The 22,612-nt window shown below is 38.6% G+C and overlaps 1 long non-coding RNA gene across 2 annotated transcripts in view; it reads right to left on the reverse strand.

Moving 5' to 3' along the window:
- Positions 1-22,612, reverse strand: part of LOC110017410 (uncharacterized) — a 122,979-nt gene that overhangs the window by 95,672 nt on the left and 4,695 nt on the right. The window lies entirely within an intron of this gene.

A 22,612-nucleotide genomic window follows, 5' to 3' on the forward strand; every position in this document is an offset into this window, starting at 1 on the left:
ACATTATTATTAAACTACAAACGAAGGCCTTCTCCTGTGAGATGTTTTTGTTCCTTTGAACTGGGTTGATACAACTGGTGAGGGTAGCAAGCCGACAAAGAGTCAGTGTTCGGCGTGGTCATTAAGGTCCAGAAGACCGGTCGGTGATGAAAGACTTTCCAAGGAAATTGCACAGTGATCTGAGTCTCTCAGAAAACCCTGGCTCTACTTTCATCACCTCGCCGTCTCCTTCTCTGCGCTCTTTTAATGTTCCACAAATGCCACCAAGACCGTCTTTTATGCAAAGATTAAAAGATGACCATGGATTTAAAGAAAATGTTTGATACACAGCTCCGTTGGTTTTGCATCTGTTTGTAAAGCTCAGTATGTGAGCTCTCTCTCAGCTGAAATAATGAAGTCTGTAAACACAATGAATGTTTGAAAAATCATTTTGTCAGTGAATTTAAATAGATGAATGTGGCGGAACTGGCTTCATTGTTGCACTCATTATTTGTTTTTTCAAACTGTGCGAATCCCATTCATCTCGTCTTTTCAGCCCCACTTAAACACTGATCCATTGTGACGGGGGAAAATGACTGGATTGTAAAAAGTTGTTACACCAGAGACAAATAGGTCAGGCTTCAGTTTTATGGAGGCTTAAAAACAGAATCCGCGCTCAAGAGCCCGAAGGCAGCTCTACCTAGCCCGAGGGCGTCCACCTGAGGAAGGGGCTGCTTTCTAGAGTTTTGGGGAGAGAAAAAAAGGCGGTGACTCAACACTAAATGCGTTGGCCTGGCCATTTTGCTCTCCTGCCTGGACAAGCGTTTAAGTCATCTAATTATCCACACAATTGGTCCACCTCCACCTATAGTGACCCTCGTGTTTTGTGCCTATGCGTGGGCCAGCACATGTGTGATTTCTGGTATGTGTGCAAATCAAGTTTTCACCTTGACAGCCACAGCTTTAATTAAATTAAAGTCAGGGTGTTAAAGCTGTTGATTGTCACTCGGAACAGCCATGCATAATACAATGCATATAAATGCAACAGTGAGTGACTGCAGTCCCTGAGGTGTCAGCCAAATGAGTGTGAATATTCAACTCCTTCCCCTTCACTTAACTCTTGCTTCCCTCTGACAACATTTTGTTAGCTTTGCCTTGGCAGCACTGCGCGCCATGAAGTTCTGTGATTTTTGCATAAACTTCAATTTTTTACTCATGGAAACGTGAAGGACAACGTTCGCCTAAAAGTTGGGGAAAGGTCTTTTTGGACATGTTTGTTTTACCTGCTGTATAAGCAAATACAAATTTTTGGTAAAATTCTGTTAATTATAGTCATTTTTGGTATAAGGCACACTAAAAAGCCTCACTTTTTTTCAAAAAACAACAATGCACCTTACAATCCAGTGCCTTAGATATAGGTTCATTCTTGTGGTGTTTACTGATATTATAGCGATTTTGAGACAAACATGGCGCTGCAAACAAGGTTAGGGCTACACGGCTAATGTGTAGAGGTGTTTTTTTTTTTCTTTTTACATGTTACTATCAAGGTTAGGAGTTAACGTAATCACAGTAACGTTTGTTCTAACGGTATCAGTCTGTTTTTTTATGTTGCAAGTTACGCCTGATTTACCATAGTGTTGCATAGGGGTTCCATCTCATGACCGTCAGTTAGTTTAAATTGTCTTCATTGTGTCTTCTGTCCATCCCCCCCATTGCTTCTGGAGAAGTGGTTTGTCCTGCCAACCCCATATCAAGTAGTTTGTCCCACTCTCATTGTTCATGGCTGCTTTGTAAATGGATCCTCCTTTTTTTTTAATCAATTTGTGTAAAATTTTGTGTTTTCGACATCCAAAACTTGGGCAACCATGGAAGCATTTCTGTAGCATAATTCAAAATAAAAGTCGATACCAGAAATGCTTTTTCATTTTCAAAATGAAGCTGCATTTTTTTAACTGGAAATTAAAAAGATAAAGCAATCCGCCAAACTTCTTTTTCTTTTTATTATTCAACACCGCTCATTCTGTCACATAATTAAAATGATAAAGAAAATGGTATTTGACATTTCATTTTAAAAAAGTTCTTTAGTAAATGTGTGGTAACGTGCGTCCGTCATTGTTGGGGCATGTCACCCTAAATATGAAATAAGATTTTATAAATGTTCCTGTAATTGTCTTATTGTAAATTTTGAGTTGTTCTTTCAAAATTTCTTTATGAATTGTTAATTCCGTCTTCCTGTATATCTCCTCTCTGTTCTCCTGCAATTCTGTTTCAGATGCTTGCTATCATCAGTCTTCCAAGGCATGTTAGGAGTGGCTCTTAATGTTTTTTTAACTTGTCCTGTCCAACAGCTGGGCAGACAGATGATAGCTGAAGGCCTCTTGTGTTGGACGTATTTTACTTTAGCAACAGGGGTTATGAATCTTCTGAAAAACCAGAGGTATGTCTGAATAAACCCCTTTTGTAATCAAGGCCAAACTTAAAAATCTTTTGTGTTGGACCGGACGGAAAAGGAGAGGAGGGAAGAAAACAGAGGGATGTGAGAGGGGGCGATAGATGGGTGATTATAGAAAAGGGGGGGTAAAACCATGAAGCAACATAAAGCAACAAGTTTCTGGATGGTTATATTCATTACAGTGAGGTTCAGGTGTACTACAAGTCTATAAGGGCGGGGCCTGTCCACACACACACCCAAATGCCACAAACATACCTGTTGGCTCCAAACACGTTCACCTGTCAATATGCACACAATACAAATATTGTTCTCACACACATACCTATGCATTCAAACCAAATAGTGTGAAATATTTCATTCAATCACGCAAAAATGAGTGCAGAGGTGAGCTAACACCTGTGCTCAAGTGAGTGTTTATGTTCTTCTAAAATGGATGATGGAATGTAAAAAGAAGGAGGGAGAGTGCCCAGCCATCCCCACACCAAGACCCCCGCCGCAGCAACAGCGGCAGCCAGAACCCTCCAACTCTGGCTCTTAATGTTTAAGGTTCCTTAGGTTTTGTCTGCCTTTTGCATCATGTTTGTTTGAAAATAGACTAATTATTAACGGTGCACCCTCTATAGTACGGAGAATTCAGTTGGTTTATCTGAAATTAAATAAAATTGATCAAACTAAAAAAATCAAGAATCTACGTGACAGCATATTGTAGTTCTATAAAATGAAATAGTTTTGTTCTTCCATGGGCTGCTCCTATTTTTTTAGTTATTTCAGGAGAGACTGGCAGCTGCCATCTCTCCTCGGACACGCTCTTCCTTCCTCTGCACTGCTTATCGATTAAAATAAAAAACAAGTTGCCAATCCAAATAAACACCATGTCAAGGAGCCATCCAAGCAGACAGAAATATCTGCCCAGCATGATACCATAGGGCAGAGCACCACAGGGGCACTGGTGCTCCTGAACACGGGGAGTCCTCAGAGGCCAGCCAGGTGTGTGTATGTGTGGACACTTGCATGAACTCTTCTGTTCCCCCATGCACACATGAGTGACTAATCATGTGTGCACTTGTGACCCTATGCAAGACATTTATCTGGTCAATAAGGGCCGCCGTTGTTATTGTAGGCAATGTACTGTACGATGAGCTTGAATTGATGTTGGTGCAATCACTGATCTGCTGCTGGTAACGCAATGTGACACAGCTCTAAGACAGCTGCTGTGTACCTGTTATAACCACAGGTTGATGAAGGGAAAAAAAAAATGTTTCATTGGTGCCGAAACAAGATTTTTTTTTTTTTTTTCAGAAAACTTTAGGGCAGTTGAGCAGATGGATAAAAGTGTATGCTGGGCAGCTGTGAAACAAGTAGATTTTTAACCTTGAGCACCATTTTCACCCACAGCAGGGGGGACATTAGTGACATCATATGGTGACATCACATCTGGCGTTTAAAAAAAAGTAGTATGGTGTCCAAATTGCTTTGAAAATCTAAGGCACAAGATAGTCCTGCACTGTGTAGATTTTAGTAGTTAGGGATTAGTGAGGAAATTCAGATACAACCTATAACTACCTTGAGGGACGTTTTTGGCTGGCATGGTGATAAATCTATTATGTATTATGTAAATAAATACAACTTAATGCATTAACTATTCTTTTTACTAGCGTCACTCTCTCCTACAATTTTAATGACCCCCCACAGATTCTCTGTATAACTTTTTTTACTAGGTTGACATGACAAGTTAAAATAACAACTAGTATCCAGGCAATGGTTTTAACATTCCATTGCAACATTCATCTTCAAGTTTTTTTCAAAACGGACATCAGTATTGCAGGTGCTAAACTTCTCACAATGTAAAAAAAAAAAAAGCTTTTGGTAACTAACAAACACTAAACAGTGCAATGGATGACACAAGTGCACATAGAAAGGTTTGTAGGATGTTTAAAGTACTAGTACTGTTAAAACTACTATGCCATGACTGTCGGATTCTGCAAATAAATAATGCAACGAGTTTCACAAAAACTTCCCGTTCTTTCTACACTCTGGTGCATCCAATGGCATCCAATGTTTTTCTTGCCATATCTGCACCATAATCGGCTGGCCCGAGACCAGAGTCATGAATCCTTAAATCCTAATAAAAACTATCTGGCTTCACTTACCATAGCCAATTTTAGATGGATAGATAGATAGATAGATAGATAGATAGATAGATAGATAGATAGATAGATAGATAGATAGATAGATAGATAGATAGATAGATAGATAGATAGATAGATAGATAGATAGATAGATAGATAGATAGATAGATAGATAGATAGATAGATAGATAGATAGATAGATAGATAGATAGATAGATAGATAGATAGATAGATAGATAGATAGATAGATAGATAGATAGATAGATAGATAGATAGATAGATAGATAGATAGATAGATAGATAGATAGATAGATAGATAGATAGATAGATAGATAGATAGATAGATAGATAGATAGATAGATAGATAGATAGATAGATAGATAGATAGATAGATAGAATATTTCAGTTTGATTATGTAACGGTTTAAAAGCTATCAGCTAAGAAAAAAAACGTTTTGGGTTTTTATAAGATACCTGCACTATCTTCACCATCTATGTAAGGTGACATAGACAGAACCACAGTCATCACAAGGATGACCCTAAAAAGAGTTTTGTGTGTGTGTTTGTGGGGGTCTGCCTATTTGGGATTGAGGGAGGTGGTGAGTGTGTGTGACCCTTGATAATTAGTGCCATCTGCCATATTAGAACACCTCTGAGAGACAAGTGATCGTTGCAGATGTAAGGCAAACTTTTGAAAGGATTTGTCACGCGGTTGACAAACAGAACAGTTGTAAACCATATTGTGGAAACTTGAAAAGATGCACAATGAAGGCTTAGTCCTACAAATATTTTAAGATAAAGGGTGTTATTCTGTCTCAAATGTGGCTGTCTGCTCTGAGCCCCATTTTGGCTAAGAGTCAACAGGAGTGCTTAGAAGACCCACTCACTTGCAAAAGTTCAGTGTTAACAAATAAAATAAGAAAAATAATGACAATTACAGCTTAAAACCAACCTATTCTAACATATACTTTAAAAAACAAACAAAAAAATCCATATTAAAATGAAAATGTTAAAATGTCCTGAAAATAGAGGAACTGAATTGTAGCTATTCAAAAATAATAAACGGTTGTATTATTTTCAGAGTGACCAAGCTCTGACTGAATTGCTGCAAACACACCAAAACCCACACTACCCTGGAATCCGTCAGTGGTTGTTTGTTTGGTGTTCTGTTTGTTTCTCCCTCTGTTAGCACTGCATCTTGGTTAAGCACATCTCATTTTTATTCCCAACATGAAAGCTAGACACGGTATATCTTCTCTGCTGCATTTATGCCACAGAGCATAATCTCTGTTAACACAAGCTTGTCCCAGACCTCTTTTGCTTTGAATTACCACCCGCCGTGGTTTTGTCATTCCCAACCATCCCCCCAATTTTTTCCCCTTAATAATTCATTCCTTGCCGTTGAAACTTGGTTGTACTGTGTACTGTACTATTTTTATGTGTGGGTGACAGTGCTTTAGCAAATGCCCTCTTCTTTGCACATTTTTGTTGATATTTTAACTTTTTTCTTCTTTTTTTAATTGTTGCTTTATTTTAATTTTATCTGTTTTTCCAGTCTTTTTTTTACATTTATTGGCTCATTCACAGTTGGATTGCATAGTTTCGGTTTGTAACTTGTTTTTGCAACCTTAAAAAAAAGTCATGGTGCCAAACAATTTTGATGTTGCACGTGCATCCCATTCCACTGGCAAAACAGGGACTTTGAGCTATAGACACTAAACTTTCAAGTTTGTTACACATTAACTTTGGAATACAACAATGATTGTCATTTTGAGATTGACAGATGTAACTTTGTAATTTGCAATTAAGTGTGTTAAGTTTTAGTTGCAAAGACAGCAATCTGAGCAAGAACATTCAGTCACCTTTCTCAAGCTACGTTCACACCGCCCTTGGCAACACATGTTCAAGTGGCGACTTCTAATGAAAAGTCTATGTAAGGATCCAAGGAGTGTTTATTGCCATTTTCAGTGAACAGAGGAGTTTCACAGAATTGGAATTTGCTTCGGTGCTAGTGTGCAACATAAAACACTTAAGAAAAATAAAAGTGTGCACGGAAGTGAGCATTTTGGGCTTCCGCTGCAAAAACTCTCGCGTTCATGTATAGCTAAGCAAGTTTTTAACAATGGCCAGCAAAACCACGACAAACTTTGGCCAATTAGGGACTCAGATTTGGTAGAGATCCAGAGCATAGATGGTTTATCTTGTAAAACAAGACATGGTTATGAGCCAGATGATGTCCGTATTTGGTTTTTAAATAAAGATAAATCAAGGCCACTCTCCTGCCACACCACCCAATTTGCAAAATTTTCACCACTTTGACATTTTGTATGTAGCCTCTTCCAAATGTAGTTGGTGGAAAGGTTTACAGTAAAAAATGAAGAAGAAGCCCCTCCCTGCTTGTCTAGTGTGAACACCATGGGCTAAACGTGCATTCAAGTACGTTCAAGCATTCAAGAATGCGCTAAATGCCGTTTCTTGAACGTGTTTCAAATGCCCACTGTATACACGGCTTTAGAAGGAAACCTAAGATCTCCAACTGAGTGCCCTACCAGGTGGACATGCCTGTAACGCCTCACCGGGGTGGCTTCCAGGTGGCTGTCTCAGCAGATCACCACACCACCTCAGCTGGCTTCTCTTCATGTGAAGACTTTACCTTCGACGGCTTTGGACTGCACTTCCAAGGAAGTCCCCAGCAACCTGCTAGGAAAGCTTTTACTACAGCCTGTACTCCCATTTATTTTTTTTAGAAAGTATGCAAACACCATGCTCCACCATGGTCTACAATCTATTTCATTGTTTTTAAATCACTGTAAATACGGTCTTTTATCAGAAGACACTGACAGGCGCTCATGTGCTTTCAACACTACAACAGAGACTCTGCTGATGTGCCCAGAGGTGACACTTCTCAACCTCTCATCATAAGATTCCTTTTTCACTTTGTGCTTTTTCTAATGGAAAAACATTCAATCAAGATGAACACCCATGGTGTCATGGTAAAGCAGGAAACACGAACAAATGAAAATATAATTTTGTTTCATGCAAATGGATCCTAATTATTCATGTTACATTACGTTTATTTCTTCATTCTTCCAACTAAACCACAGTGTTGACGAAATTGAAAGCTCTTTTAGAGACAAGCAGTTTACTCACAAGTCCTTGAGAGGTATTTGAGAATTTGATTTGATTTTTGCCATATTCACACCTAATGGCTAAATGTTGACTGAGGGCACATCAGGATCCCAACACTGAAACCCTTTGCTTTTCATCAAGCATTCTGGTTTGAATCATGGTTCTGCAAGTAAATAGACACCTTCATTTCTCTACATGTTTGATCTAAACTTCATAATATGTTTCTAGGAGAGTAACATTCACAATGTAACTATTCTTTTCATTCCAGTTGCCTTTTGAATATTAATATTTGCAAAGGGTAACCATGACACTATGTTCACACGGCGCATCTGACGGGCGTTCTTAAAGTAAGAAGGCTGCGACAGACTGTCCAGCATGTCCCCTGCCTTCGCCCACAAGTGGCCGGGATAGGCTCCGGCAGCCCCGTGACCGCGAAAGGGACAAAACGGTTAAGAAGATGAATGAATGACTGAATGAAATCCAAGAAGGGGTTTCTTCTTCTTTTCCTTTTTCTACTGTTTGCCATTCCATATCCACCTACAGTTGGAAGTTGCATAGTACAAAATCTGGCCAGACACAACCCCCTATTACAAATATCTCCTCCATGATCAAGTTTCAAACAGTTGGCACATCTGTGACTTAGAAGGTACATCATCCATACGTCACTAGCAAATCTGAGTCCCCGATTGGTCAAAGCTCAACCTGGTTAAACTTTCAACAGACGTTGATTGGCTGTGTGTTTTGTACCTAAAGCCCAAAAACGGTCGTAAGAACTTGTATAGCGGGTGAACAAAAGAGTTTTAAATGTGGAAACTCAAGAAGCACATATCTGCACGTTTACATGGACTTTTCATTGGAAGTGGCCGTTTGAGCCCACGTTGCCAAGGGCGGTGTGAATGTGGCTTAACACTCTCGTCAGAACTCTCGGATTTTCAAAGAGGTTGTAATGTTGGCCAATCTGACACTGATCTTACCCAATAAAAAAAAATGCAGAATATCTTCAAATTCCTACATATATTCCAACATAGTGAAATTTAAAAGCCAAAGAAGAGAGTCAACAGATTCTTGTCCCGGCTGACCTGGGAGCCCAGAGAGGAAGCTTTGCTTTTGAAGAAAATTGTAGAAAACAAACCTCGATTGAAGGCTGCTGACCAAGCTAATCAGTTCAATGGGAAATAGAATTCCTAAATCCAAAACTGCAAAGAAAATGTCTACTTAACATTATGTAGTACAATACCCATCGATTACATTTAAATTGTTCACTTTGAAATAATTGAATGAAGAAAAGAGAATCTTAAGAATCTTGAAAATAAAGGTGTCTATTTACCTCTTGCATGTCTGTGTTAACATAATAAATATGTCTATAAATGCAACAGTTATTCCAAAAAAGAAGACTGTAAAAAGTGTTGCCAAATCACTTAAAACAGCTGGAAATCTCTCTGATGATTCCACACATATTCGCTCTCAGCACAAGTTTCAGTGCTGTTTCATCCAAATTAGCTAAGCATGCACGGCTTTCTGTCATCTCCTCCTTTTGTCGCTAAAGTTTGCTCTCACAGCTGTTTCTTCACACAGTCACAGATCCATGCATGCTGTATATCTAATGTGGCAGAAAAATATTTTGGTTACCTTAGCTCCTTCTGGCTGCCTCCATTGTTTATACATGCAGATTGCAGAAGCAGCATTCAGATGCGGCTCTGCGCTGGCACCCTGGGCAGGCTGGCAAGATTCAATGAACTGACTAGAGAGGATGCAGCAAAAAAAAAAAAGTCCAACACAATGTCAAGTCAGTCTTCTTGACAAATGAAAGCTAAAAGACAAAGAAGGTAAGGATCATTCTTTCTAAAAGAGAGAAGAAGGTCTTCACATCATGTTGGAGGTCCAATGTCTCTGTTTAGGATCTTAGCAGATCATTCTAAATTCATTCCAAATCCTGCATGTGTTGAATTTGACATGATTATAATAAATAATATGAGTTTTACTTGGATTAAAAGAAACTGTTATCTTTGTAATGGCATCTTCATCACTCTCATTCAGGCTTTTTTAAACTATGGCAAAAGTCCTGTGGTTTGTATCCACAAACAGCAATCTAGATATTTTGATGGAGACAGAAACGAGTGGGTGGGAACCTAAAATCCTGACTCCCAGCAGGAACCAAATTTCTGTCAGCTCTGACAGGGAATCGTGACCCCACCGTGAGTCTGACAACTAAAAGTAAGATGGAGTAAAAAGTGGTTTGCAAACAGACTGGAGCAGGAAAATGGTACTGAGGATGTGTTTGGCACTGGATGATTGGTTTTGTGTTTTCTCTGGATGAAGTGGGTAAAGATAATGGATGGATGGAACTAGGTTAGGAGGTAAACCAGATATCTAAGTGTGAGAGAATCTGGGAACAGTAACATGACAGAGACTAGATGACTGTAATGCAATGATATGACTTTCCCATTTTCACAGAATTGCATTTGAAGACGTGGTCCCATTTTTCAGTCAGAGATCCCTTTAAATGGAACACCTTTAGACTCTGTCTCTGTGTATCTAACACAAAGGTTCCTCTAGGATACTGAGCAACAAACATACCAAATAGTACATTTTGAGTAAAATGTACTAAAGACTTGTACCACACACTGTAAAAAAAAAAAAAAAAATTCCATAATAAAACTGGCATCTGTGGATGCCAGAATATATATGTTAAAAATGTGTTGATTATGTAAAAACTTTACAAGCAAACTGTAAATACTGCATAATTCAATGTTTTGATTTACAAAGACAAACCAAATCATTTGATATAAGCCAAAGATACATTTTGTAAATTTGTAAAATATATAGAATTTTTAGATAACTGTGGTAATTATTATTATCATCATTATTATTATTATTATTAGTAGTAGTAGTAGTATTACAGAAATAACAAAAAAAATACATAAAACAACAAAATAATCACGGCAACATGATGTTACGTGATGGTGGCACTGGAGTATACGTTAGGGTTAATGGCCAACGAAGTTTGCATTATCAGAAATTAAAACAGGCCTCGGAAGTTTGAGCCATCTGCAAGAGTGCGTTAATTCTGATACTGCACAGTTCGAAGGCAACTTACCCGCTTACTCCACGGTCACTTATAAAAAATAAATATTCAACCAGTTTTTAGTACTTTATTCTTGTTATATTTTCATATTGGATCTCTTTTTTCACATAAAGTCACGTGGAGTAGCGAATAAAGTCACAACATATGTCATTTATGTAATATTTATTTATTGTATAAATTAAAATAGAAAATTATTGTATGCAATTAGGGTTATATAACATTATTGCTTTATATTTTCAACATTTCTGTGTAAAAGTCTGAACATATATTATCTATATCATTTGGAGCAAAAGGATACTGAGAAATTTTTCAATTAGCGAACAAGTTTTCTTTTTTTAAGTTGTCTTATTTTCATGCCAAGAAAAGTTTGGCATGAAGGAAAAATGTAATTTGAAATTTAGACAGCCTCTCCAAACGGCAGGCAGGTGCACGTGCGCACATACTGATGCACACGATGAACATGTGATGCTAAAACTGGAGGCTAATTAAGTGACAGACAACAGCATGCAGGGAGGCACGTTTTATCAGCAGCTGCAGCAGCAGCTTAATGTACAGTACAGGAGCTTTATGAGCCACTTGTTGTCAACCTGTCTGTTGTAAAGGCCTTCGCAGCTTTAAAAATGACAAAAAACAAACAAAAACTCTCTAACTTCTGCAGCCTTTGAACAACTTTCTTTCACTGATATCCTGGATGTGACATGGGCTTCATTTAAATCTAACTTTCGTGAGTATCCAGCTGATTTTGTTCCAGCCAGACTCTTTGTTAAGCCGTCCTCACTCTGTAAAAAGCAACAAAAAGGATCCAAAAGAGCCTTACTTCTAAACCACAACAACAAAAGTGTTTGACCATGCTTCTACTCTGTAGTGCTTAATGTGGCACAGACACCCTGCTGCAAAGAAATCTACTGATTTAGCAACATAACAGACCCATTTGCTCACACATCACACAACAACACAACACAGACAGTTTGTCATTGGTTCTTAGTCACTTTACTACATTGGTATAAATAACATTTGACCATTTTGTTGTTTCAGATATTTCAGATGGAGTTCATAATGTGACTTCATAAGTTAAGATCCCACTCCAATCATGTTTTGATCTATTGTATTAGCGTTCCTAGAGGTCTTATAATTATGATTATACTGCTTTTAGCCAAAATCTAACAACCTGTGTCATTTTCTAGGACATTGTTTCTGCATAGCAACAGAAAGTGATTAGTAGTTCACCTCTGAGTTGAGGGCTGTACTGTTGGAGCTGGGTAAACCTACCCCCTTCCCATCATCCATCCATCTGTTTACAGTAAATTCTCTCCCACTAGCTTACTGCCCCTCACAACCACTACCTTAACATTAGAGGTGCCACAAACATGGCGAGCAATATTGGAGCTATTCAGCCATACAACCGTACAGTTTTGAGCCAGATGCCTGGTGAAGTGAGGAGGTTCATGGGTCTAGTTGTTTAAAAGTGGATGCATCCAAATGGAGCAGAGCAGGGGGCTTGTGGGCTGCCCAGTGTATAATCTATGTGAGAAATACGCTCCTTTTCAAATGTGTGGGTTTTTCTTTACTGCTCCTGATTTACATTATGAATAAAGAAATAATCAGAAATGAAATTGAGAGCTTAATTTTCTTCACATATGTCCTCCCTCATACAAAAAAGGCTACAAGAACATGTTCAAAACACCCAAAACACAGTTTTCATTGGAGTTGGTCTTTAAATTTATGTCAAGGGGTATTGATATTGTTTGAAGTGAAACAGTTAGTCTCCATCATAAGTGTTCTTATACCATTTGTAATTAAAATTTTACAGACATGCGTTACAGTAATTGTCACATCATGAGGGGGAAAAAAACTCACTGACCCTAAAAATGTCACAGAATGGCCGTTAATGGAGCACAGAGTCAGAAGACAGGAACAAGAAGCCAAGCAGAGTGTGTCACACTGCAGAGCGGCTGCCCTGCTTATTTTCAGGCTATTTGAAGAGTTCTTAAATTCAATTCATTCTAATTAATTCACTTCATTAAATCAAATATGGTCAAGTCAATATGAAGGAGTTTGCATGAAAAATGCGATTAGCTTGCAAATGACAGCCCCATTCTTGACACGGTGCCAACTGCACCTCCACAGCTCCACGGCTGTGGAAAACGACCGAACGCTGAAGGCTTCTTCTGCAGCTCCGTCTGAAGCTGCAACAGCTGAAAGGTAGTTGCTGCAAACAATGGCAACCTAAAGCACTCCTCACTAAATATAAATACATTGTAGGTTGAGGGATGCCCCTGTTTTGTGATGCAAATGCCCTCTAAAAAGACATGCATTTAATTCAGTAAAACTAAATTGTCCAATTCCAGTGTACTTACAGGTTTGCATGACTGCTGAACCAGAGAGCATCTACATGACAAATGTTTTTTTGTGCTCTGGTGAGGAGCCACTTAAAGTAGCTCTGAATTACAGCATTCTGAGTCAACGCCGCATGTCCTGAAGTTGTGAACCTGCCCTCAACCTCCCCCCAGAGTCAGATTAACATGTCCCTCCACGGATTTGACCAGGAGGCAAGCAATATTGCCTCACCGAGGCTTTCTTTTGAGTTTTTGATTCATGAAACAAGCTAAAGTACATTGTTCATTCAGAAAAAGCACTGCTCGTCATCACAATACATTTTCAAAAACGAAATTGCAGGAACAAGACATTAAAAACAATAGAAAGACAAAAAAATCAGGGCAAGTCTAACCAGAAGATGATTGTTTAGAACATTAAATTAAAGAGCATCTCTTTGTGCAGCAGGCGTGCCTCTCATTGGTGAGCAGAGCCTCTGCATGTCAAGCAGAGGTGGGACACTCTCCCCAGAGTCCACTATCACAGCAGGTTAACCTGGCACTGCTTTTCTAAGGACTGATTGCCCGGCCCCCTGCAGCTTGAGGTAAACTGACAATTTTCCATCAGCAGGGATTGTGGCTTTATTAGTCAAAGTAAGGGGTGGAGGGGGTTAGAGGAAGAAGAAAAAGTGAAATTAAGTTTATGCAGCAGATGCAAGTTATAAGAAAGCAGTGGCATGTGATTTACAGAATAAAAGTCCATTCTGGTGTAATGACGGGTTAAAAAAAAAAAAGCTCCAATACAACCGGAATTCTTTATCTGAAGCTTCTGGACAGTGTCAACCAGGATTGTTTTTTACAAAGACCCTCTGACAGGTGAAAACAAAAACAAACATTTACCTGAAAAAGGAAGCTCTCGTATCAGAGATGAGACAAACCCTTGGCAAACAAATCAATACCATCCCCAGGCTGCACCAGAATTTTAAAAGGGCTTTCTCTGTCAAAAACATTAGATTTTCGAAGAAAAACAAGACTAAATCTACAAAAACCCAGCAAAAAGGTTATGTGAGTGAAAAAAAAGCAGAACTTAGAGGACAAACAAGCAGAGCCTTATGGTTTTCAAGGTCTCCATTTGTTTTTCCATGTTCTACTGTCAGGTGCAAATAGAGGAGAGAATGGTGAGCCACAGAGGGTTAAAAGGCCATGGCTGGGATTATGGCGCAAGTAAGGACCTCATACTGTGGCTTGACATGCCCAGCAGCTTACAGTGCATTTTTCTCTGACAATGCAGGGTCATACACTGTCAAAAAACGCAAAATGTTTGTACACACGTGTTGAAAGACAAGTGAAATGTTGAAGAGTCTCCCTCTTAAAGGTTATTTGTTAGCATAAAGCCCTTTTTATTCAACTTCCAAAGTCACAACTGAGTCTGGGAAGAGGCATTTGCATGCTTGTAATGTTTGACCTCAAAGAGCAACTTGCTTATGATTCACAGCCACTACACTTTTCAAGAGATTTGCTTATATGATTGGATTATTCTTTAAAAAAACATGCATATAGAGGACTCCCAGGCTTTGTGTTTCTTGGTAATCAGCATGGGACACAGCTAATCCTGCCACCAATGAACTCATCTGTCTGTCCACTTTACTCACAAACAAGTGCTAACATGCCATAATAGTTATAATTCTGCTCCTGCCCTGAGCACTGCAGCCTCAGCCTCCTGATTAAGACTTAAATCCCAGAGGTCTGAGTGTTAGAGCACTAGTTATTCTGCCCTTAGCTTACACCAACCTTACTGAAGCCTCTTCATTAAATATGACACAAGGCTGGGGGGAGCAGAGCCTGGAGGAGAGATGGGCCATGGTGCTCTAAGAAGCATCTGTTTATGCTTCTTAGTGGCGCGTAAACGGCACTTTTTGCCACACAGAGTAATATTTTTCTAATCAAAAGCAAACTGTGACACGCTCCAGATACCTAATGTTTGAGGAATATCACTCTGCTGTCTTCTGAGAAATGTTAAAAATATTTTCCTACCCCTAGGAAGCATTTGAGAGGGGCAGCCAGAGAGAGCCTTGGCCCTTCACACTCCACCTTAAATGACTCTTGGGTGGATTGGGGGAGAAATCTGAGCTAACACCCCTGAAGCCCTCATCAAAGCTGCTTCACAGGAAAAGACAGGAGAAGGAGCGGCGTGTGTTGATGAGCAGGTTATACGCCAGTTTATTTTGGGTGTCATGTTTATATGCATGCTTCGCACGACAAGTGTGCGTCTGTTGGAAACATACGCATGAACCCGACACTGTGACGAGCAACGACACACTGACAAGGACGCGAAAACCTGACACACGCTCACATGCATGCAGGGTAACATACTTTTAACAGGAAAATGCCACTAAAGAGACAAGATTTCAGTGTGTGAGCGTGTTTTTGTCAGTCCAAAATCAAAGCCAGATTAGTGTTAATCTTAAAAGAATAAGCAACCGCATGCATTTTATTTTATTTCATTTCATTTCACATGTGCCCTTTTCAAACTGGTGGTTAGCAACACGGTTTAAAAATACGACAAGGGCATGTTTAACACTAAGTTGCATCATCTCTGTTTCTTTCAACAATGCTCTAAAATGTTTCACAGTGGAGGAGACGAGTTACTGTGCTTCTGAGAGAAAAGTGTTTTCACATGTTTGTCAGATGTAAAAGTTAAGATACTTTGTTCAGCTTCGCATTTTCATAAATATTAGACTTATACTACTATGTGCTTGTTTGTTTGTTTGTTTTAGCTGCAACTGAAGCAAAACCATTTTTTTATTCACCATTAATTGTGATCCAACTGTTTTTTTAACGCTTCTCACACGTTCAGCCTTTATGAACTGGGAAGTTTAGGGGTTATTATTTTCTTCTGTATGGTGGACAGTACAGTCAGGATTAACAACAAATATTAATTTATGTCTCATTTTGTCCAAAAACTTTTCTATATCAGTTTTATTTTCCAAAACAGAGAAAATTCTTTATGAAATGTTTTTTTCTTTTTTGTTTCGTCTTTCAAAGTGAAGTTTTAGCCTACCCAAAGAAATAAAGAACTGAATAATCCATGTGGTGATGGATCAAATCCACTAGTTTAATTTCATATTGATTTGTTTTTCATAAAAGTGTTATAGGATTTATTGTGCACCGAATAAAATCCTTAAAATGTTAAAATTTTTCCCATGTAGATTTTAGGAAATGCTCCATATCATCAATTTTGAACAGGAATTTTGTTTAATCTGGTGTTAAGATTTTACTTTTAAGTGCTGTTGATGTTCTACGTTATAGTTCTTCTTTTTATCATAACTTTTTTTCTATATTTTTCTGCTTTATATTCTTTAATCTTTCAGAGCTGATTACTTTGGTCCAAACTCACTACAACAATAAAAAAACTATACGAGAATGGAACTAATTCCAACACTCAACGGATGAATGGAAGGAGTTAAATGGAATCTACAAACTCAATGTTTTGGATGCGTACTGGTGGAAGAGTACTGCCAGATATTTTGTGACCGCTTCACAAAGAAAACATGGAGTCACAAACTGTTGGAGACTTTGTGGTGCAAGTAAAGCAGATCACTTCCACATATTCTGGTAATGCTCACTGTTAAATCAGTATTGAACTGAGATTAGAAAAGGCAAAGATGGAGTCCTGAGAACAAAGTTTCTTCTTTCCTTTGAGATTATGTACCTTGGAAAGATTGAGATTGTTAATCTAACAAGAGTTAATAACTAGACAATCTTGAGAATTATGCTGTTGGCCAGTGAAAAAGGCATTTACAAGAAGATGGTGACGCATGTTAGTGCCTAAAGTGAAAGAATGGGTTGAGGTGATGCTTGATGTATAAAGAAACCGACATTTTTATTCCAGTTCCATAAATTGAGTTCTATATGCAAAGGATGGCTTCAATACATTAGACAATCGAGATCTGACTTTATTTTGGACGGATGTGAGATGCTTGAATGTATGAACTGTATAAATACACTATACACTGCAAAATTAGGCCACGTAGAAATAAGTAAAAATAATTACTAAAATTAAAAAAAAGGTTTTCTTTAAAATAAGCAAAAGATCTGCCAATGGGGTAAAAAAAACTAGTTTTACCAAGATTTCTTACTTTAAGAAAAATAATTCTAGTCACTAAAAGATTTTTTTCTTAAACTAAGATTATTTTGCTATTGAAATGTCTTTCTTAATAAAACTTTTTTTCTTGCAAATCAGACAATAAGACAATTTTTCTCAAAACAGATCTTAAGATTCGGCTCTTGCTTTGTAAATATGTATTGGATGGCAAATAGAGATCTGATAGTCCTGTTATCATGATAGATTACTAGGATTCACACACCGGTTCAAATCTTCTGTGTTCCTGCTGACATCACCAAAATTTTCTGTCAAGCAAATCAGTTCTACCGACAAAAAAATATATATATATACGGAAACACCTAGAATATAACAGGACTTGATTGGACTGGACATTGACATGTCAAGTGCTAACTGACTGCTAGTCAATACACTCACTGAGCAGAAAAGTCTCTTACTGTCAGGGGACTTGGAGATACAAGAGAGAAAAAGAAACGGAGGTGAAAGTCAATCAAATTAGTTTCTTCCAGCCCACTAAACTCTGGATCTGGAAGCAAGCTTTCACGGCCCCTTCCAAGAGAACCCACGACTTCTATAGGGTGCAATCTGAGTGGCGTCCTGCTGGGGTAAAACTAACACTGATAAACCCACAAGAACTTGTCCTGCCACTTCAAATCACTACTAAAATATGATACTCTGGCAAATGCTGAGGCATGCAATCAAAAGCCCGTGTTACTGCAGCCAAATGGTGTTGCAGATGGAAATGCGAGATGCATATTTCCCTGATTTGCATGTGACAAAGCCTGCACCAGTGTGTTATTTGTTTGTCTCCTCTGGTGAATGGAACCCTCTGGAGAGAAGCAGACAGTGAAAACGCTGTTGAGATCAGAGTGATAACGACTTACTGAATATTATCTTGCATCATGGGGACCGCAACTGGTTTGATCCCTGTCCTCTTTCATTTCTGTCTTATTAGATGGAGCCGTGGAAGTTGGCCAGGCTTTTAGCGCCAACGTGTTTTAAGACAGTGAACATTTCCACACTGTCACATCACACGCCGTCAAGAAATTAAATCATCTCAAAGCCAGGCAAACTTTCATGAAAGCTCTCCTCCTTTCGATTTAGCTCACATCTGGTGAGATTTAAGGGGGTAAAAATCAATAAATCTAAAAAAAAATGAGAAAACACACCAGGTGACAGAAGGTTTGTAGGCTAGTGTGTGTTTATGTGTGTAGAAGTAGCAGGGGGCATATTCAACTCATTCCTGTGTCATGTCATATAAATCTATTTGAATATGAGCAGGGGATTTTTATTTTTACTTTATCGCTCTTGATTTGAACCTGACTGACAGTTGAGGGGCGCAGGAGCATTCACCGCCGTTTACTGGCACCATTTCTTTTCCTTCAAAAAAAAACTCCTTTGGTAACTTTTTATGTGTCACGCGTTCGACAAGAAGAAATGATTTGCAGTGACTCATGGATTAAACTTTTATAATTTGGCAGTGGCCTTTGAGTTGCTGACAGTCCAGACAAATGTTTTGTGAGAAATCTCCCATTTGCTCCCTTTAATGTTTCTTTTTACATCAAACTCAAAATCTGATTAAATTAAAGATCTTTTCCTGCTAATTACTTTTTGCTTTTACTTCAAAAAACACCAAAAAAAAGTTCATCTTTTGATGCTCAAAGTATTGAATCTAAACCAGACAGCGCTCTGGTTTGACATTCATCTTTGGTATCCTTGATGAAGTCTCACAATAGTTTTTCCCAGCAAAATATGAAACATGTAATGCCAAAAGTGTTTGTCCCATTACTCCCCAAGTATTCCCATAAACCAAGAGAAAACACACCACCCAGTCACCTCTCTAAACAGAGTCCCTCGGGGCACGGCTCTGGCCTGTTTGAAGATCAAAGGAGTCAAGGTAAAACAGCATGTTTACAGGTGTGGGGAAATTGAAAATTTCCTCGGCCTAGTGTGGTGTGAATGGCGGAGGAAGTGGAAGTTCATAGGCCCTTGGGTTTTGGGTGTATTTGGTTGGCTGACTGGGAAGGGGTTGTCTGGTCCCCCGTCAGCTTCTCGTGGATTTCCTTTACATATCTGTGTGTAAACCGGTGCTGTTTGGTGTGAATGGTGTGTTTCTGCCCTTTGATGGGATGTTTCTCTTGTCTTAAGCTAAAGCAAAAAGGCATTAGTGGAAAACGCCTCATAATTGCTGCTCATTACAGAGCGAAGCCAATTTGGCACAGTGCTGTATGGGAGCCATATTGGGAACTTTTCTTCAAAAACAGCCACGGGGACGGATGCAGTGTTTCTGAAAGGATAAGTGAATTTCTAGCACCTTATTTGGTGGTGGTGGGTGGGTGGGGGGTGGGGGGGCACAACAAAAAGCACACCTCAGTCCTGCTCAAGTATGTAATTTACTCTGCACCTCTCCACTTTTCTTTCTTTTTTTTTGTGCATCAGGACTAGTCATGCCAAGCTTTTTTGCTTTTTTTGCATGAAAGAGAGCGCGTTTAGCTTTTGAGGCTATTTTGCTCCTGACTCTGAAGTGTTTATGTCCGAAGGGAGGCGCCAGCGCCAGCTTCCTTGAAGGAGTAGGGGGGTTTTGTTTGTTTCTGCACTGTGCCAGGAGAAGTGACAGCCATTCCGGCTCTTTCACTGAAAACACATTCATCTTTGTGAGAAAGGCAGCCGCTGAACTCACATGAAAGGCCACGGGAGCTGTGATGCACAGGAAGGCAGACTGTACTTCCAATTCAGTACAAACACAACATAAGCCATGTCACAGACAGACAGACAGACAGACACGGGCAGACAGGACAGATGGAGGGAGGGAGATACCAGGAAAGAAAGCATGGAAGAAGGAGGGAGGAAGAAAACATAGGACAGTCAGAAAGAGGATGCATTTCAATCTTTTTATATTTATTTTCAACACTGTAAACAGTTAATTCATCGCAGCTCAAAGATGGCAAATCAAATTTCATCATTTATTAAAAACTTTTGATAATAATCTACTAAACCCTCTTGTTATTGTTGTGTTATCCCGTCTTTGCATTACTTCTCAGACCTAAAAGTTTTTATCTATGGTTGAAATCTCAGTTAAGATGATTATTTTTCTGTTTTCCCACAAAAACATAGCTTTTTACTTCATTAGGTCGAATTTAATTGACAGATGTAGTAATTATTTTAGGGATTCCTGAAAACATGTCACCTGACAAAACTTATTCTTCTACATTTATTTGCCCATATGTAGATCAGTTGAAATAGCATTTCTGATTTAATTAACACCAATTTAGCTTAACAAGCAAAATAAATATTGATTTTGCTGGGCGGATTTTTTGTTTTCTTCCTTTTACATTTTTATAGTTTCAATAAAGCTGAATTTTACGGGGAAAAATTGTTTCATTTTTGCACAACTTTTGCTGACTTTTAGAAAAGTATTTCCAATGATCAAAAACATGTTTTTAACGTTCCACTTTTTAATGGTTCTAGTTTCGTTTGACCTTAAAATTCAGATTACTAGTGTGAGTTTTTGTGTTTTATGTGACAATACTAGAGCGTGGGACTTCTTCCAGGAGGAACTATTTGAACTTTATTTAACTTATTTGTCCGACCATTGTATAAATTAAACAGGACATTTATTTGTTTAAATAGCAGAAAACAAGTAAACATATTAAACTTGCTTTGGTTTATTTTCATGCAAAAATCTGCACTTCAAATGCATTTATTAGAATAAAACGCGTCGCTCTTTTGCGCAAAAAAACGTACATAAACCTCATTGTGTTATTGAACGTGACAATTACTAACAACACCGTGATTGATATTTCAGAGTCGCGCCTGTTTCAAACTAATAAACTCAGTTTTTTACACACCCACGCGCGCTCTGACAGCATCCATGCACTCGTGAATTCTCCCTCCCAGGAGCCTCTCTCTCCGTGTTTACCTCACACAGCTGCGCAAAGTTCAGTCTAACCTTTGCAGGCCTTAAGAAGTCCTCCAGTACTAAGCCTGCATGCGCTCCGATTTAACTAAAACTGAATCAAGACTCATGTCTATTCATATCCCATCATGTGCGCATTTTTGAACAATTTTGTTTCATTTTTTTTATTTTTATTTTCTCAAAAATTATAGTTATCCTGTCAGATGATAAACTTTAATCTAAAAAAAGTCATATTTCCGTTTCCAGATCCCCAATGTTTCCACTCTGAGCGCACCACTGAGCCAAAAAACCTTAAACTTTAGAAAAAACGCACGGCACTGCTTCATCTCGACTCTCCGGGCCCGGCGAGTCTGGCTGCGGATTTGTTGTCTCCATAGCCTCCTTACAGTTCACGCAACAATGTACAAAGAGCAGCGAGAAGTAGGAAGAAAAGCGCTTCCTCCTCTGCGGATCAATATCAGCCCAGCAGGAGCCGAACAGGAACCGTCATGGACGCACTGTGTGGAGCTGACCTTTCCCACTCTCAACAGGTCACACCTTCTTCAGACGGGGAGGTCAGCTACGGAAGGGGCCACAGGGAGGTTATTTCCAGCTCTAAATATAATTTAATTCATGTATACATATTTTATTAATCTAACAAAATTAGAAAACAATGTCATAAAAATATAAATAATGAAGTATAAATTCGAAAAAATAAATGTTTCAGCATATGCCCTGCTTCCCTGGAGACCAACCTTTTAACTTACATCACTCTGTCAACCAAGTAATGTGAGCAGCTTGTATAACAAGAGACAGCGTTGCCTGCAGTCAAGGAGCTCCTTGAGTTCCACTTGCTGCTGCGGAGACGCGGCCTGCAGCTCTGAACAAGCCCCTCTACTTGTCGCGCTCTACATCCATGACGCACACAACTGATGTGGCAGCGATGAAAGCCAATCATTCACGCAGAAGCAAACCAAAACACCACCGAATGTTGATTTATTCCACTTTTTACGCGTTGTCGTGCGTCCACAAAAAAAACCAACACTAAACAAACAAAACAGAAAATTAAGGAAGTGGATTTAAATCAGTTTGAGTAGATTTCCATTCAGAGGGGAAACATGATTTTCTGCATGATTCAGCCAAGTTCATGTTCATTGCTGTAATTTTACATAGAGATTTTTTTTTCAAAATTTCTAAAAATAAAAGCTTTTAAGAAAGTGCAAGAATAGATTTTTGAGATCCAAAAGAAAGCTGCATTATTTTTATTTCATTAATCAAAATGAGTGATTTTAAGTATTGTTTATATTTTCAAAATGTGTGTTTTTTGGGGGAAACGTCCTATTTTTTTAGTACGTTTACAGCCTGGAGACATGCTTTGCAAAGTCTGAAGTAAAAAACTTTGATATTCTATCAGCAACTGACAGCATGAAGAGTTTATGTTTAACAAAACTTTGAAAATCCAAAATTGTATATATTATTTATGTATAAAATTAAAAATGAGAATCAGTT

Source organism: Oryzias latipes, chromosome 21 (genome assembly GCF_053564925.1).
Source record: "Oryzias latipes strain Hd-rR chromosome 21, Olatipes_Hd-rR_3.1".
Lineage (NCBI taxonomy): Eukaryota > Metazoa > Chordata > Actinopteri > Beloniformes > Adrianichthyidae > Oryzias > Oryzias latipes.